We start from the raw sequence: 18,416 nt of genomic DNA, 5'->3' as shown, positions 1-18,416 counted from the left end.
CCAAGCTGGAAGACCTACACATAATCCTTGCAACTGTCAACACAAAAACCTCACGTCTTATCTTAAGGGAAATAAGAAAATATGTATTCTGGAGCCATTTCAAGTGACAATGGCTTGGGGACACAGACTTAGATTACCCCAGGTTCCAATGCAGAAGTGGTTTCATAGTTTACAGAACAAAGAAAGTCATAAAATCAAGGTGAGCTTGAAATACATTGGTGGGTAGTTACCAAAATAATGGCAGAAATTTGTATATAGGCTCAATGGGCTGTGTGATGACCACCTTAGCTTTTGGGTTGGAGGAAGCCAGTGGGTCTGTTAAGTCAATAAATTTCAAAGGTTTTTATTTTTCAGTCACAGAATGTTAGTTGCCACACAGAAGGGGTCAAGGAATGGCCGTTCTAGAGAGCTAAAGCTCGCCTGGATAAGGTAATCAGCCTCTGGACCTGGAACATTCCAATCTCTCCACAGTGCTGACTAAACTTCGAATCAGACAGTCTTTTCAGACACAGCCTTTCAGGAGATTTCATTCACAGGAACCACATTTTGGAAAGACACTCCTTACAAGTTATACTCAGACATCCATGTATGTGCTTGCTCCCAACGCTCACACACCAGATAAAGAAATGTAAAAAAAACCATTTGAAACCCTTAAGGCTCCAATTTTCCACCTCAAGGACTATTTGGACATCTACTGATGGATTCCATTTAGTTATTCAGTTATTTGAAAAATCGAATGTGCTGGACAGTTCCCATGCCAGCTTGACAGAAGACATAGTATAGAGTCATCTGAGAGAAAGGAACCTCAGTGGAGAGGTTGCCTCCATAAGATCAGGCAGGACGCAAGCTTCTAGGGCATTGTCTTAAAGTGACCAATGGAGGAGTGGTGCCACTCCTGGGCTGCGGGTTCTGGGATATTTAAGAAAGTCTCTTGAGTGAGCCATAAGGAGCAAGCCGGTAAGCAGCACCCTTCCATGGCCTCTGCATCAGCTCCTGCCTCCAGGATCCTGTCCTGTTTGAGTTCCTGTCCCGACTTCCTTCAGTGATGGACTATGATGTGGAAGGGAAAGCTTAATAAACCCATTCCTCCCCAAGGTGCTTTGATCATGGTGTCTCATCATAGCAATAGTAACTCTAATTAAGATTCTGAGCCTGGTTAATTATCTTCAGAAATAAAATTAACATAATTTTAATTGTATTAAAGTCTTCTCTTCCAGGATATTGCTCTTTGTTTTGAATCCTGAACAGCGTCTGACGTGGGTCTAGAGGACGAACGAAAGATGCTCACCGGATCCAGAGACCCCAAAGGGGAAGAGGAGGAGGAAGAATTGGTGGACCCCCTAACAACAGTGAGAGGGCAGTGTGTGAGCAGTTGGAGAAGTGTGTAAACGCCCAGGAGCGGCCAGAGCTGTGTGATGAGCGTGTGTCTTCCTGATCAGAGACAGCAGAGGATTGTACAGAGGAGCTCTTTGACTTCTTACATGCGCGGGGCCACTGTGTGGACCACAAACTCTTCGACAGGTTGAAGTAAATGTGCAGATTAATTCGCCTCAGCCTTGTCACTGGGAATCAGGAGCAGCTCCTTGTTTGAACCATTTGTTTGTGGTGTGGATAGTAAGTTCTTGAGACCCTCGCTGATTTGGCAAGTGCTTCTCTTCTATGTAATTCCATCTTAATAAACTGACCTGCAGGAAAAAAAAGTCTTTTCTTCCAAAAGATGGACACTATTGTCAAATACAATTTTTTTGTCACAATAACAGAAACCCCTTATTGTCTATGATGTCCAACTATGTAGCCTTGGCTGTCCTGCAATCACTTTGTAGACCAGGCTGGCCTCAAACTCACAGCGATCTGCCTGCCTCTGCATCCCAAGTGCTGGGATTAAAGGCGGGCACCACCACAGAGCGGCTCAACCAAAGAACTTTCTCTTTATTGTAAACAGGTGGTTAAGGTGCGGTTCAGCCAGCCCTAGCCCAAACCTTTAATCCAAGAGCTAGCTATACACAGGATTTATTAAAGTTAACACTAGGTCTAGAGGCAGCGTAAGAAACCAGCTGACAGGGATTAAAGTGTTGAATTTATTTTATGCAACTGTGTTTGTTTCTCTTAGTTTACTTCTTAACCCGGCTATCACACAAATAATTGAGACTTTTTTATAATACAAGGCTTCTCAGCACAATCTGAGAAGTTTAAGTCTGTTCTTAACTCTCTGTGCTATTTTATCTTACTCCCAGTAAACATTCCTGGGATACTTGCACTTTTGTAGCTTCCTTGGCTCCAGCTCCTTCCTCCTCAACTTCCTAAGCTCCCCTTCTCTCCTTCTCTAACTCCTCCCCTGGCTGGCAAGAAGTCCAGCCCTATTCTGTCCCCTGCTCATCGATTGGCTGTAAGCCTGGTCTACAAAGTGAGTCCAGGACAACCAAGGCTACACAGAGAAACCCTGTCTCAAAAAACAAAACAAAACAAAAACAACAAAAAAAGCAAAACAGCCAGGCGTTGTGGTGCAAACTTTTAATCCCAGCACTTGGGAGGCAGAGGCAGGTGGATCGCTGTGAATTTGAGGGCAATCTGGTCTACAAATGAGTCCAGGACAGCCAGAGCTGTTACACAGAGAAACCCTGTCTCAAAAAACACAAACAAACAAAAAAAAAACAACCAAACCTAAACAAAAACCCTATTTTTCTTTTTTTATTTATGCATGTATGTACATGTGTGTACATGAGTTGGGGTGTCAGCCGGAAGCAACTGATCTCCCTGGATTTGGAATTACAGGCAGTATGAGCCAGCTTGGATCCTCTGAAAAAGCAATAGGTACCTGTAAAGGTCTCTCAGGCCCTTTCGCCCTTAGTTTGGCCTTTCAGAGTTTCAACCCTCTGCAATTGATTTCTTTTAATTTTTTAATTTTAATTATTTTTTAATGGCTGCATATGGGGCTCTCAGGAATCTTTCAAGTTCCAATTTCCCCCAAAAGTGGATCTCGGTGGTTTGCAGTCAGCTGGTATACATAGCAAATTCCAGGACAGCCTGGACCTGCCTTAAAAAGAGAGTGGGGGAGAAAGGGACAGACGGACGGACGGACGGACAGACATACAGACAGACAGACAGACAGAGAGACAGAAAGACAGAGAGCTGTGTTGGTTCAAGTCCAGTTTGGTCTACAGAGTGCATTCCAGGACAGCTAGGGCAACACAGAGAAACCCTGTCTTGAGAAACAAACAAAGAAGAAAAGGAAAAAGGAGGAGGAGGAAGAAAGAAAGAAAGAAAGAATTTTTTAAAAAAGAAAGAAAGGGAAACTAACAAAGTGGGGGTGTACACTACCATCCCAAGCCCGGCATGAAGTGCACATCCTCGCTTACTCTCCTACAACTACCTGCCGGGGCTGGACTGCCTTCCTTCCAGCCTTCCGGTGCCAGTGCAGGGCTCCTTCGGAATCTCTGTCCTGAGGGCAGCCCGGGACTGTAATGTTGGTGGCTCTTTGCCAGTGTTGTGCATGAAGTTTGCAAGTGTGTAGTGACGTACTCCAAAATGTGAGACGGAAGCCGAAAGAGAGGGAAGGCTTTGAACAATCTGACCAAGTCCTACTCGCAAGCCGGTCAGACCCAGAGGCTCGATTAAACTTATTTAACACAACCAAGAACTTTTATCTGGATCCAAACCCCTAGCAGTGTGTGTGTGTGTGTGTGTGTGTGTGTGTGTGTGTGTGTGTGTGTGTGTGTGTGTGTGTGTGTGTGTTTTAATTACGTGAGTGCATATAAAACACAAAAAATGGAAGATGACACGCACTGTTGGAGGACCAACGAAGAGACGTTGCCATGGGAGGAGTGGGGAAATGAGAGCGGAAGTTTCTGATTTCCCACTGTGGATTGCTCGCTCTTTCCTCCTTTCCTCTAGTCTTTGCTGTTTCCTGCCCGCCCTCAGATTCCATCCTCTCTGCTCTTCTGTATCAGGGGTTTTTGCCATGCTGTGCTTTGAATTCAAACACCTCGATATAAACCTCCATTGCTCTCTGTTTCTGTACGTGCGGACTGGAACTGTTAGAAGATGCACCGAATTTGAAAAAATAAAAAATAAAAAACACCCCTTCTGCCTGAGTTTTACAATTAGGGAAGTGGAGGTGCCGGGGATTGAACCCGGGGCCTCGTGCATGCTAAGCACGCGCTCTACCACTGAGCTACACCCCCTGCTGGTACACTTTTCTCAAAATACTCCTATGACTGAATCTCACCACTCCACCCTGAAGGTGTCCTGAGGTTTACAATGGGTATTGAACAACACCGTGTCTTCGGTATCGTGTGCAGGACAAGCTAGTCAGAGCAAAAGATAATAAGAGAATCTGCAAAGTCTGGCTCCAGGCCCGGGGACCGCCTATGACCTGTCACCTGGGGCGAATAACAGATGTCTTGCCAGGCCGCTTCGGAGAAAGGGCTGGATGATGATCTCTGCTATGGAAGGCGACAGACAAGGCAGTGTGATGCTGGAAGGTGAAGAGAACAAAGCAAGCGGGCCAGAGAAGCGTACTCGGGTTGCGCTCCGAGCCCCTCAGCCCCACCGAGGAACGGCACGGAGCGGCACCTCCTCATCCCCCTCCCCTCCCACCCCCACCGCCGCGTCGGAAGTCGCCTTCAAGACGCCGCCGAAGTGGTTACCTACACTTCCTTGCACGGCAGCATCAGAGTCCTGGGCCCCTCCACTCCGTGGTGCAAGCACAAACTCTCTCTGCCACTCGCTCAGCATAACAGTCAAAATGGAGCTGAGGCTATCACTAAATGAAATAAAATAGGATATTGGGAATAAATAATATGGGAGAAGAGAAAGAGCAGAAATAACGAGAGGAAACCTGGGACTGGGAGGAGAAGCGAGAATATACATTAGACAGTATTCTCTGGCGGAAGAGAAACAATACGATGTATTTAATATAAAAGAGAATTTATTGGATTGGCATACACGACCCGGGCTCGGTATCCTAACTAACCAGCTATCACCACGCCGGAGAAACTGAAAAGTCAGTTGTTGCTCAGTCCATGGAGTTGGAAATCTCCGTTTTCCCAATGCGGTGTTAAAGCGGGCAGTTCCCCAAGAGTCACTGGTTTTGAGTTCGTTTTGAAAGTTGAAGTCTGGTGGCAGCAGAGGACAGCAGCGGGAGCGACAGTTACACTCCCTCCAGCGCAATCAGATGTGGCCAGTGCACACTGCTTTTTCCTTGGACATCTGTATCTTGTACTGCACTTTAGGAAGACGTGGACCAGAGACGTGTCTCCTCTGTGACAAACCAGTCCTGTTGACAGTTAAGACCTAGTTAATCTCAATGTAGTAAGAAGAACGGAGAGTGAGTCCTGAGAGCTCAGGACAAAAATGACATGTCTCACCACGCTCCAGTCTCCATTGTACCTGCGCTTAACACTGTAGCCCTTAGTCCTGAGGCAGCTGCTTTTCTAATTTGAAGGCCCACACAAGGCTACTAAAGTTTAAGTCAGGATCAACTATTTTTAACAAGTTGATTTCCAAGGGATGCTAGTCCACACGGAGGACCACAAAGCTGTTTGCTGTCAACCCATGCCATGCTGGAGCGAGACAGGCCACGGTCTCCTTCCCAGTTTGCTGGTAGACTGCCAGAGCAAGACCACCACCGATGGGCACTGGACACACCTCCCCCCGCACCCCCCTCTCGCGCAGTTCCTTCACAGCTTCTTTCCCAGCAAGAGCTTACACCTAGGAGCCAAAGGGAAATCAAACAAGATGCAGGTGACATCGCTTGGCACAGGTAAACTTGAGCCAAGATGGATGGGCTCCCTTTCATTGGGTGGAGCCCATCACATATATTTTTTTTTTCTTTTCTTTTCATTTTGTTGTTTTTGTTTCTCGCACATTTTTACATCAAACTACAGAAATCACACCAGACCTCCAGGGTGCACTTTTGTTTTGTGTGGTGTACTTCCTGGTTGCTAGAAGAGACCGTTTTCCCGGCCATGTGCCTCCAATATTAGCTTTCTGCCAATGGGAGCTAACAAGTGAAGATAGCTAGTAGCCTCGGAAGAAGTTCTTGTGAATTTGCAATGACCCAGGGAAAACTTAGGAAGGCACGTCCCAACCGAGACCAGAAGGACAGAGTACCAAGTGCTAGATGCCTGGCTGCCAAGATGCTGAAGGATGTAAAATTGGATTCTTTTCTTTTCTACACAGAGAAACCCTGACTGGAAAAACCAAAAAAAAAAAAAAAAAAAAAAAAAAAGAAATATAAAGTTAAAATGAAAATTGAGATGGCTGCATGAGGCCAAGCATGATAGTGAACACCTTTTACCAGCAGCTAGGAGGCAGAGGCAGGCAGATCTCTATGAGTTTGAGGCCAACTTGATTTACAGAGTGAGTTTCAGGCCAGCCAGGACTATGATGAGACCCTGTCTATAAACAAATGAGCAAACAAACAAAGAAATAAATGCTAGGTGGTTTTCTTTTTCTTTTCTCTCTCTCTCTCTCTCTCTTTTTTTTTTTTCGGTTTTTTGAGACAGAGTTTCTCGGTGTAACCTTGGCCATCCTGGACTCACTTTGTAGACCAGGCTGGCCTCGAACTCACAGCAATCCGCCTGCCTCTGCCTCCCGAGTGCTGGCTAGGAGGTTTTCTATAATGGAAAAAACAAAAACAAAACAAAACAAAACAAAGAAACAAAAAGACTGGAAAGCTTATGCAAGTTACAAAGTTCTAAGTTATATAAGGAACATATAATTATATAATTTCTGTATGTGAAACTTGTACTTAAGATCATCATTGGGTGGTGATGGCGTATACCACTAACCCCAGCACTCGGGAGCAGAGACAGGCAGCTCTCTGAGTGAGGCCAGCATACTCTATAGTGTTCCAGGGCAGCCAGGGGGTATACAGAGAAACCTTGTCTTGAAAGCAAAACAGAACAAATTTTTAAAAGAATTATCGCTCTGATCTTCATAATTACAAGGACTGGCTTAAAGAACAAAAGAGTATGTTTCATTCAAATTTATTTTAAAAGTGCTTGGTTCTTGCCCCAGATTTATCTAAATGTTACACAGTAATTAAGAGTACCAGAGTGATGTAAGTGACTTTCTTGAGTGTTAAATAACCATACTTGGAGTATACCGATATGGTCAGAGAGATTACAAAAGGGAAAATATGTTATTCCTTGCCCTCCAAGGTCAACTAGGTCCCAGGGAACCATAGGCTGCCTTTAGAATGTCCTGTAACTGCAGGGAGTTGCCTGCTATCTTGTTCAGGGAGGTCATAGGACCCCACCCAGTGAATTGTAACCAGCGCCCAAGCCACAAAGAGGAAGGCCAACACAGGAACATTTTCCTCAGGGCATCTAATCAAAGCCATAGTCAAGGCAGGCCTGTGCCGTACCCTCACACAGATGGAGCAAATGGTACGAGAAAGGCTAAAAGAGCCCGAGGTTTCTGAAAAACAAGTGATCTCCAAGTAGCCTTGATGGTACAAGCAAGTGATTAATTTTGGTCAGCTGTGTAGTGGATGCATGGCTGTTCTTGTTTTGATCTCAAGTGTGGGATGGGGAACAGACTTGTGAGAAAACAGGTGAAGTTTATCCACTAGAAGACTAAACCAACTCCTGTGGGTCTTGGTTTTTGCCAGCTGAAACACATCTTAATACAGACTCTGAGAGGAGATGTATATGTGAGCCCAGAACAGATGAGGACTTTTTGAATCTTGGTATTGTTTGGCTGTTCGTTGCTCCACTTCAAGATGCTCCTAAGAGAGAACCACCCCAGAGATCGCTTCAGGGCTCCAGGTTCTGGCTGCTGTTCCAGGTTCCAGCAGCAACTTTGGTGGAATTGCTGGTTTGCTGAAATCCTGCCGATTAGGCCAGTGGAATCACTCCCAGGAACTGAGTCCAAAAGTGTCTACTTCTCCTGTTCCCATTAACCTCTTTTCTCTCCTATCTAGGGTAGGTGGGTTGGAAGGGAGGTGTAAGCATTAAAGAACCTCAAATAAAGTAGGTTTGGAAAAGGTCAAAGCCTACACACCTGAATGGTCCCTAACACCCAACAGGGAAGTGTAGCCAGAGATGAAAATGACTGACATGTTTCCTTAGAAGTCCAAGCGATCAGTCAACTCCCCAGACGTTAGACTTAAAACCACAGACTTATTCAGACAGCCATTTCTGATTAGTGACGTTCTTCTTAATAAGAAAAATGCTGCCCAGATATAAGATTCCAGACCTTGACTCACTGCAGTACCTGCCAGCACCCAAGAGAGATAGAACCTAAGAATCAAATGATGACTAAATGTATTCTCTCCCTATCTAGATCATTTGGAAGGGGCATCAGTCTACTTCTAGCAGCTTTAACAGCTATCAAGGTACCTAAAGATGGATGCGTAGCTCTTCACTCTGGAGACCAGTCTTGAAGGGCAAAGGGAAACGAGAGGCTGCTCTTGTGGGCCCACACGGAGATTCTAATTAACTTTGATTAGGACATTTTTTTTGTTGTTTTGGTTTTTGTTGTTGTTGTTGTTTTTCTGAGACAGGGTTTCTCTGTGTAGCCTTGACTGTCCTAGACTCACAACAATCCACCTGCCCCTGCCTCCCAAGTGCTGGGATTAAAGGCGTGTGCCACCACCACCGGGCTGAATTAGAACATTTTAAAGATACCCTCTGTCCTGGCTTCTCCTGGTTCCCTGCATAAGGCTTGGAAATAATAATAATAGTAATAATAATAATGATGATGATTGATAATGATAATTATTATTATAAAATTATACATAATATAATGTTTATTGTTATTACGATTACTATTATTATTATTATTTTTTTTTTTTTTTATAGTTTTTTGAGACAGGGTTTCCCTGTGTAGCCTTGGCTGTCCTGGACTCGCTTTGTAGACCAGGCTGGCCTCGAACTCACAGCGATCCACCTGCCTCTGCCTCCCGAGTGCTGGGATTACGATTACTATTATTATAGGAGCCTTTACTTTTCCCCCACATCTCTTTCTAAATACCAGTCAAGGACTTTCTTTCCTTCCCAACTTGTCTGTTACCAATGGAACTACCTCTTTTATATAGCCCCTCTGGTGGGGTTCACTAACTGCCACACCCAACACCCTCTATGTCTGCTGGAGGAAGGCAGATCTGTAGTCCTCATCCCAATTTCATAGCTGCCTTAAGTGCCGAAGCAGGGAAGATGTAACCAAGACAAACGTAGCACAGGCAGTCTAGGATACAAAAACCCCCAAAGAAACATAACCTGTTTCTCTCTTGGCTAAAAGCCAGCAGTGTAATGGGAGGATACAAGGGATGGGATAACCACTGAGATGTAATATGCATAAATTAATAAAATTAAATTAAAAAAAGAAGCCAGCGGTGTTCTTGGGCAGCCTTACCCTTGCCAGAGTCTAGACATGCTAGAAGTGTTTTATGAGTTCTGATCTCTCATCTGGTTCCTAGTGTTACCTTTTGGGAGGAGGAATGTAAAAGTGTCAGAAAAGGCCTGGTAAGTGAAAAATGCCTGGCCACAAGAACGGCATCTAAGGCCTCTGTGGGTCCAGTCAATCGCCTGGCTAAAGGTTCACCCCTAGCAAGATGGACTCACCTCGAGCTATGCTAAAAAGACAAAGGCAATGACTGATCTTTCTAGAGGCTTTGCTGGGGATTGCAGAGAGGGCTCAGCCCCTGAGTTCAATTCCCAGCACTCACATGGGGGCTCACAAATGACTGTCATAGCATCTGGTCCCCGCTTCTGGTGTGCAGGCCTGCATGCAGACAAAGCAACCATATATGTAAAATACAAGAACTGGGCATGGTAGCGCACGCCTTTAATCCCAGCACTCGGAAGGCAGAGACAGGCAGATCGTTGTGAGTTCGAGGCCAGTCTGGTCTACAAAGCGAGTCCAGGATGGCCAAGGCTGCACAGAGAAACCCCGTCTTGAAAAACTAAAAAAAAAAAAAAAAAAAAAAGTAAAATACATACATCCTTAGAAGCTTGTCCAGAGTCTCATTGGAATTGCCCTCACTAAATAATCCCTAGTCACTTATCAACAATTTACTGTTTAGAGACTTCAGAAAGTTAGCATATGCAGGCTGAATTTTGAGGGAAATTTTAAATGTATTAATAAAGAGGAAGGGAAGTACGAGGCACGTTTTTTTTTTTCCTATCAAAGTTGGCTAATTGACAAAGGGCCAGTATTTCATAAGCCTCCCTGCCTTGAGAAACGCTGGCTAGCATCAGTCTGCCCAAACTTTGACCATTCCTAAGACCTGACTCTTCATGACACCCTTCTGCTGTGGGTGGATTCTGATTCACCAACCGTGTCAGATTGTGAGTAAAGCGGAGCTGAGACACAGACACCAGCTGCGTCAGAATAAAAAGCAAGTGAACTTCCTTCCAATGTGTGCTTGCTTGCCTGGGTCGCGTCATAGCATACCCTATTTTCAAAATAAAAGTACTTTCACTTCGCTCACGTATTTCTTTGAATGGGACTAAGAATAGTACTTATCACAGGGCGCGGTGTTTAATCCCAGCACTCAGGAGGCAGAGGCAGGCAGATCTCTGTGAGTTCAAGGCCAGCCTGGGCTCTTGTTACTGGTCTGGGGGGGGGGGGGGACAATAAATAAACAAATAAAATATATGAACACTACCAATGTCCTAATCTTGCTACCCGGTAGTCATGTAAAACTCTTTTACATTTCCTCAACTTGTCACTTTAGGGAAAGAAACACTTTCTTGTACCCCACCCACCCATGTATTCAGTAATTAAGACTATGAATTAGGGGCTGGAGAGAGATGGCTCAATCTCCTGCAACCACATGGTGGCTCACAACCATCTATAATGAGATCTGGTGCCCTCTTCTGGTGTGCATGTGTACTTGCAGACAGAACACTGTATACTTTATAAATAAATAAATCTTTAAAAAAAAAAAAAGACTATGGATTAGGTTTACAGAGTAATGAAGAGAAGAAATGATGATGCCCAGGTTCATGACTATGTGGGGAAGATCACAGGTACAAGAAGTAAATATTCCAAACGGTGTGAGGTCTAGAAACTTCTCTACTTTCTTCACAGCGGATGGGGGAGGGGATGTAGGCAAGTGGGGGACAGGAAAGATGAACAGGAGAACAGGTCTGAGCAGCGTGGCCCTCCAGACTTCCACAGAGTGAGCTACTTCCCCGGTCGATGACAGGCTTGGTTCCCGGCAGCTGTTCACTGTTTTAGTTTTGCAAGGTTAGGTTTTGGGTAGTTAAGGACATTTCAGAGAAAGCTCCTCCCTGCATTTCCTGTATCCTGGGAGCTCTTTGTCCATCCCTCCCTCGTGTTCTTGAAGACATTAACTTGGAAAATCATTGAGAAAAAGAGAACAGGGGAGCTCGGGTAGAAGAGGAAAGTCTACCATCAAATAAAAGCTCCCTCCCTGTACAGAGACAGTAAAGGAAGTGTGTCGGGGCGGGGGACGGGGGGGGGGGGCAGCTGGAGGGAAGGGCGGTGTAGATGAAATAACCAGGTGAAAGGTCAGGGGAGCTTCAGGGGAGGTGCAGAGAAAGCACTATTATTCTGTTCAGGTAGAACTACGAAATGTTTGATATTTTTTTTATTCACCAAACTTCACGGCTTTTGCTTTATTCTGCAAGAGTGGCAGGAAGGAGGTCTACGAGCGAGTAATTCCAACTGCCTTAGGGTCACTCCAGCTCCATGGCCCAAGCAATTTGGGGAGGAAAGGGTTTACTTGGCCTACAGTTCCACATTGCTGTCCATCACTGAAGGAAGTCAGGACAGGAACTCAAACACGACAGGAACCCGGAGGTAGGAGCTGATGCAGAGGCCACTGAGAAGTGCTGCTTTAACACGTGCTCTTCCTGGCTAGCTCAGCCTGCTTGCCTACGGACTCAGAACCATCAGCCCAGTGATGGTGCGACCACAATGGACTGGGCCCTTCCCCCATCAATCACCAATTAAGAAAATGCCCTACAGGCTTGCCTACAGCCCTGAATTTATGGAAGCATTTTCTTGACTGAGGTTCTCTCCTCTCAGATGACACTAGGTTGTGTCAAGTTGACATAAAGCACACCAACTGAACCCAAGATCTAACCACAAAATATTTATTTAGTTGTGCACTTACACATTCTATCAAATACCAGTTTTCTCCTAACAGAGTAAGTGAAGGTGACCACCCAAAAATAAACGCGATGTGATGATGAGGCTTGGACCCCAATTTGGAGGCAGAAGCCAGAGGATTGAGGCCATAGCCTAGCATGGCTTCCATAGTGAGACTCTGTCTTTTATTTATTTATTTTTAAGTAAATTGATAAAACTAGTTGCAAAGTAATAAACTAAGAAGAGAGTCCACCAACACAGACATCCTTTGCACGTTTACTCAGCACGGTTAGAATGTGTCCTTACAGACTCCAATGTCATTTTACAGGGGACTCGTAGGCTGTGTGTGATATCAGTGGAGCCAACCAACTGCTCATTAAAATATTCCAGGAAGAAAAAACAAACAAACAACAACAACAACAACAACAACAACAACAAACAGGAAACCCTTCAAATCAAAATATATGCATGCCTGAGCGCTGTGTAGAATCCACACGACTCCAGGGGTAGCTGAAGAGCTGATGACTTGAGATTGTTAGAATCTGGAAGTAGATGCGCTTTGCTTTTACATTGCTTTTTGTTTGCTTATTTCTGTTTTGTTTTGTTTTGAACTCTACTTGAGGATGGCGGTGAGCTCTGTTTCAGGATGGCGTTGAACAACTCTTGGCTCTCTCTCTCTTGCCTCCACCTCCCAAGGATTCCTTCCTCTCCATCCTGCCTAATCTGACTTTGCAAACTTACACCATTTTTCCAGTCTTAAGCCAACTTCGTCCGTTCACACAAGCTTTCTTTAAAGCTTGCCGGCTGTGAATCCTTTCTGACTCTGATTCTCACCCTCCAAACAACAGGGAATGTCCCTTCCTCCTTTGCAGGACAAGGTCCTCCTGAGTTCTGCCAGTGTTCACACGGAGGAATCATTGAGTTACCTGCCTGTTTTCAGCTCCCCAAGTCTACATTTTAGAAGTTTTTGTGAATTTTTCTTTCAAATCGGGAACTTTTTTTGTTATACTGAATCTCTGTTATCTCTATTGAGAAGCCCCCCCCCCCCCTCACCCCCCAGCCATAACGGGTCACATTTCAGTTTGACTGTTACGTATTTACCCCTCCCTGCCGCTTGGCCGCGTGGCCTAATGGATAAGGCGTCTGATTCCGGATCAGAAGATTGAGGGTTCGAGTCCCTTCGTGGTCGCTGTTTTTTTAAATCACCCCACCCCCACCCCATTTCATTGTTCTATTCTCATATTCGGGGAATTTGAAAGACATTTTCCCTCCTGTCATTCCCGTATCATTTTGTATCTTGTCCTGGCTGCTGGCTCCTGCCTAGAGATGGAACTGTGTACCTAGGGTGTTTACTGTTTACAAGCACTTTACAAAGAAAAAGGCAAAATTAGCTCAGGGTTTTCTAAACAAGGACACAAATCGTTGTGCTAACATAGAAGGGAGTGATCTCACCTGGTCTCAGGTCTAGACAAAGAACTACAGCCAACTAAGGAAGGGTGAGGGCAGGAAAAGTAGTCTTCCTCAGGGAAGAGACCCCTGTTGGTTATCCAGTGTCAAGTGGTCAGCCCTGAAAAATGTGCATGAAAGTAACATTATATGGGCTGAGCAACTTGTTAATTTATATATTTAGAAGTGTGTGTGTGTAACTACTAAAGAAAATGAGGCTATGAGTTTGCTCAGGGTGGGTGGGGTGAGGAAAGAGAAGGCAAAATAGATATAATTATATTTTAATTTAAACTAGGCCAGGTTCTCAAGGAATTCCTTTCTCATGACCACAGCAATAAAACCAATCAAGACTGAGATGTTGGTGAGGGAATGGCCGATTAAAATGTTTTCAGTCTTCTGGAAGAGGTCAGCAAAAGGCTAAGAAGGAGCTCAGGTGGCTCGGAGGGCCCAGGTTTGATTCTCAGATAGCTCAGACTATCCTGGAACTCACTAAGTAGGACAAGCTGGCCTTGAACTCAAACTCATAGACGTCTCCTTGCTTCTGCCTCCCAAGGGCTGAGATTAAAGGCATGTGCCAAACTCATACATACTTTTATTTTTTTGTAAACAGGGTCTCATTCTGTAGCCCAAACGGGCAATCCTGCCTCAGCCCCACCCCAAGTTCTGGGACTACATGCATGAGCGAACATGTCTGGTTTACCTCGTGTAATGTTTAAATGAATTTAAACATTCTATCTCTTCCATCATTGGTCATTTATGATGAAAACATTCAAATTCTTTATTCACCGTGTATAGCTATCACAGACGTGAGGACAAATCATGGAGGCTTTGCTTGACAAAGTTCCAAAGATCTGATCACTATGCCTGATCCAAATGCCTGATCACTAATTCTCCTAAATATTATGTATTGTTCAGGTATAATTTTGTCTAGAAATCTCCCTTTTTCTCCTAAAACTGTCTTTTTCTCTTTGTTTCTGAGCCCTAATGAAATTTTCAGTGGAAAACTTTTTCCCACAGAGAATGTTGAAAGAAGGCATCTGGTCAAAGGCTTGAGACAATGATAGTTTTTTTTTGAAGTGACTGTGAACACCCAAGCAGAAACTGCATGAAAGAACATTAGGACCCTGACATAATAGTACCTGGCTAGTTACTGTTAGCTGTAGAAAAGTTTCATTAGAATCTGCTTTGAGAGCAATAGAAGGTGGGCTTGGAACATCATACTTTATAGATATTTTATAATAGAAGACCCCTTGGCAGATAGCCTAGGCTTGGCTAGCACACCTGTTGGCTTGGGACTGGGAGTAAGTCAAGTTTTTTTTTCTTTATTAGAAAACATTTAGCTCAAGCTATGTTACTATGACAATCATGTAAACACAATGGCTTTAGCCCAGGGAAATTTATGATTAAACTTTCCAGAGTATTGTTTAAGAAATAATAATCAGGTTATGCTGACCATTGCTTGGAAATTGATTTTTGCTGTATGCTTTTTGCAGGGTATACAGAACTGTTTGTGTTTCCTTTTTAGACTGTTGTCTTGCTTTATTGATTTTTGAATGCCCTATTGATTGTAAAAGATGAGAAACATCATGAGGTAATCTGTAATGAAAAAAATTGAACTTCACTTTAGATAAAATACTGGAGTTGTCCCAAGGAGTGACAGACAGAGAGCAAGTGAGATGGAGACAGAGACCGACAGACAGTAAGCATGTGTGAGAGAGACAGAAAAATAAAGTTCTTCTGGGCTTTAAGACCGTTTTGTACCACAGATAACCTGGATCGCCAGTATTTTTTTTTCCTTCATTCCTCAACTTCTCCTCAACAGCTGGCTTCTACGGCCAGTTGTTCCTCAAAGGTTGGTTTCCCTTAACCAGCTGCTCACCTCTTGCTCAATTCTCCCTACTGGGGACCCACCAAGACTTTCTCTTCTCTCTTCCTCACTGTTCCTGGAGCTGGTCTGTAGGACCTATAGTAAACAGAATGCCAGAGCACTTCACTCCTGTCTAACAGAATTTAGTGCTTATTGATTGACCAGTGTCTTCCGATCCTTGTATCTTCTAGTCTTTTCTCAGACTCAATAACCACCGTTCTGTTGCCAACTGCCATGAGTTCAGTATTTTATATTCAACATATGAGTGGAAGCATGTGGTATTTATCTCTCTGTGTCTGCCTTATTTCACTTAATATAGTGGTATTGACTAAGGACGCAGCTTGTCTACGATATTGCACGGTCTTGAGGTTTTGTGCCAGCGCTGCAAGAAGAGGAGGGAGGAGGGGGAGGGGGAGAACGGGTCTTATCCTAACAGTGTCCTTGAAAACGACAAACACCAAAGCCTTTTTATGACTGAACAGTATTCCATGGCATCTATGTATCACATTTTTTTTTCATTCATTCATCATTTGGTGCTTCCATTAATTAACTGTAGTCAAGTGCTGCAGTCTCTTGAACATACTGACTTCGTTTCCTTTAGCAGTATACCCAGTTAGAGGATTGCTACATTTAATTTTAGTTTAATGGAGTTTTTGAAATGGGTCTCGCTGTGTTGCCCAAGATGATCTCAAACTCCAGAGGTCATGTGATTCTCCTGACCCAGCCCCCTGAGCAGCTGGACCACAAGTCAAGGCACACACACACACACACACACACACACACACACACACACACATACTTTTTTTTTTTTTTTTTGAGGGAGCCTCCACACTCTTCTCCATAATGCTCATTTGCATTCTCATCAACAGGATGGCTCTCCTCTCCCTGGGCCCTCACCAGCACTTGTCATTTTGGCCATAGACATTATTACTGAGATGAGGCGATATTTTATTGTGAATGTTGTTCTTGATTTTTAAACAGGGTTTTTGTTTGTTTGTTTTGTTTTGTTTTTTGTTTTCTTTTTTTGTTTTTGTTTTTTTGAGACAGGGTTTCTCTGTGTAGCCTTGGCTGTCCTGGACTCACTTCATAGACCAGGCTGGCCTCAAACTCACAGTGATCTGCCTGCCTCTGCCTCCCGGGTGCTGGGATTAAAGGTGAGCGCCACCACTGCCTGGCTCAGGATTTGGTTTTGAAACTCTGGCTGGCCTGAACATCCTGACTCAGTCCCTTCGGTGCTGGGGTTACATGATGCATGCCGTCACACTCTCTTCATTGTGATTTTGACTTGTATTTCCTTGATGGCTAGTAATGTTAAATGTTTTTTTCATTCATCTCTGGTTAAGTACAAATCTAAATAGGCTTAATATCCATATGCATAAAATTATAGAACTCCAGTGGAGAAGATCTTTCTAGATTCATGAACAGTAGCAGTCAGTGTTATTAAGCCTGGCATTGTGGTGCACGCCTGGAATTCCAGCACTCAGCACCCAGCTTCCATGGCCCCGGAAGAGGAGAACACTGCTGCAGACCTGCTTCCCTGTAACCTGCATACCTGACGTCCCCACCGGGATAAGTTGGTAAATGCCTTAATTTCTTACTTTCTATGTTGTATAACTAGCAGTTTCAACATTTTGCATAACCTGAATCCACTGCTCCAGAACAAATTATCTCTTATTCTCTTTAAAGTGAGGGACATTTTTTTTTTCCTCTAACGACAGAGAATTAGAATTACTTTGTATGCCCTGGCTAACAAACAACCCGAGACTGTAAATTGTTAGTAAATAAATTCTGACATAATGGAAAAACACAAATGGGTTTGTGTTGCTGATATAGTGTGCTTATAGCAAGGAGTGTTCTCTTAGAAAACTCATTTTTTTCTTTCTTTCCTCTCTCTCCCTCCCTCCTTCCCTCCCTCCCTTCTTCCCTTTCCTAAGTAACACTGGGGAGTTGTAGCATTGGGGAAAAAAAGCATTGTGAAAGCTTTTCAGAAAGTAATCAGGTCTTATTCTAGGACTATGAGTTTGCAAGAAATATAGAATAAATCCAGACATATAAGATAGGCATTAGTAAAGGAGCACGCTAGAGAACTTGAAAACCTTTCTTTTATGTAATCTGTTCCATTTTCTAGAGTTTTGTGGAGACAAAGTATGCAGACAACACAGGGTGATTAGGGTTGGAAGGGATAGGGTGAGGCAGGGAAAGACAGAATGAAGGAAGGAAGAAGCAAGCTTTTCCAGGGGAAATGGAATGAATTTTTAAAATTAATTTATTCTTATTACATCTCAATGGTTATCCCATCCCTTGTATCCTCCCATTCCTCCCTCCCTCCCATTTTCCCCTTACTCCCCTCCCCTATGACTCTGCCTGAGGGGGACCTCCTCCCCCTTTATATGCTCATAGGGTATCAAGTCTCTTCCTGGTAGCCTGAGTGTTTTATAGCAGCGACAAAATAGCCTGATAGATTTACACTATCTCTTTCGTGAGGAAAACGAAACAAAACGTATGCTCAACTTATGATCCAAAAATATCGAGTGAACCTGTATCAGAGAATATGTACTGTGGGACTTCATGTGTGTTGAAAGCAAGCCAAAACAACAAGAAACCCCGCCAAGCAGCCGATTACATAGAGAACGCTGCAGCCCTGGGTGTGCTGGTCCTTGAGCGCGCAGTTTGGCCTAAGGCGATGAAACTGCCCGCAAGGAGGCGCTGTGGAGGCGGCAATGCTGCGGGATCGGCGCGTGACCCGCCGCGGCGGGTAGGCGACCTCCGGGGACCGGACCTCCAGGACCCGCCGCCGCTCAGTTTTCCTCTTGGTCCGCAGTCGCCTCCGCAGGCCGGGAACAGGACAGGGCGAATCACAGCCGTGCTTCCGCTTCTATCGTCAGTGTCGGCTGCCTCTATTAGAAAGTTAAAAAACAACAAAACAAAACAAAAACCACACACACAAAAAAACCAAGGTTCGGTATTTCTTAATCATGTGCTCAAAATCTGTGCGTAGATTTTAAAACTAAATGAAGTGGGAAGAAAAAAATTCCTG

At 44.3% G+C, this 18,416-nt stretch overlaps 2 non-coding genes across 2 annotated transcripts; one reads left to right on the top strand and one right to left on the bottom strand.

Annotated features, from left to right (window-relative positions):
• Window positions 1-4,109: 4,109 nt before the first annotated feature.
• On the bottom strand, window positions 4,110-4,181 carry Trnaa-agc (transfer RNA alanine (anticodon AGC)). Its single transcript has one exon. It is a non-coding gene; the product is annotated as a tRNA-Ala (tRNA).
• Window positions 4,182-13,182: 9,001 nt separating this feature from the next.
• Trnar-ccg (transfer RNA arginine (anticodon CCG)) lies at window positions 13,183-13,255 on the top strand. Its single transcript has one exon. It is a non-coding gene; the product is annotated as a tRNA-Arg (tRNA).
• The last annotated feature ends 5,161 nt before the right edge of the window (window positions 13,256-18,416 follow it).

The sequence above is a fragment of the Acomys russatus genome, chromosome 3, assembly GCF_903995435.1.
Source record: "Acomys russatus chromosome 3, mAcoRus1.1, whole genome shotgun sequence".
Classification (NCBI taxonomy): Eukaryota; Metazoa; Chordata; class Mammalia; order Rodentia; family Muridae; genus Acomys; species Acomys russatus.
Note: the sequence above shows the minus strand (reverse complement) of the source record. Positions and strands in the feature narration are given on the sequence as shown.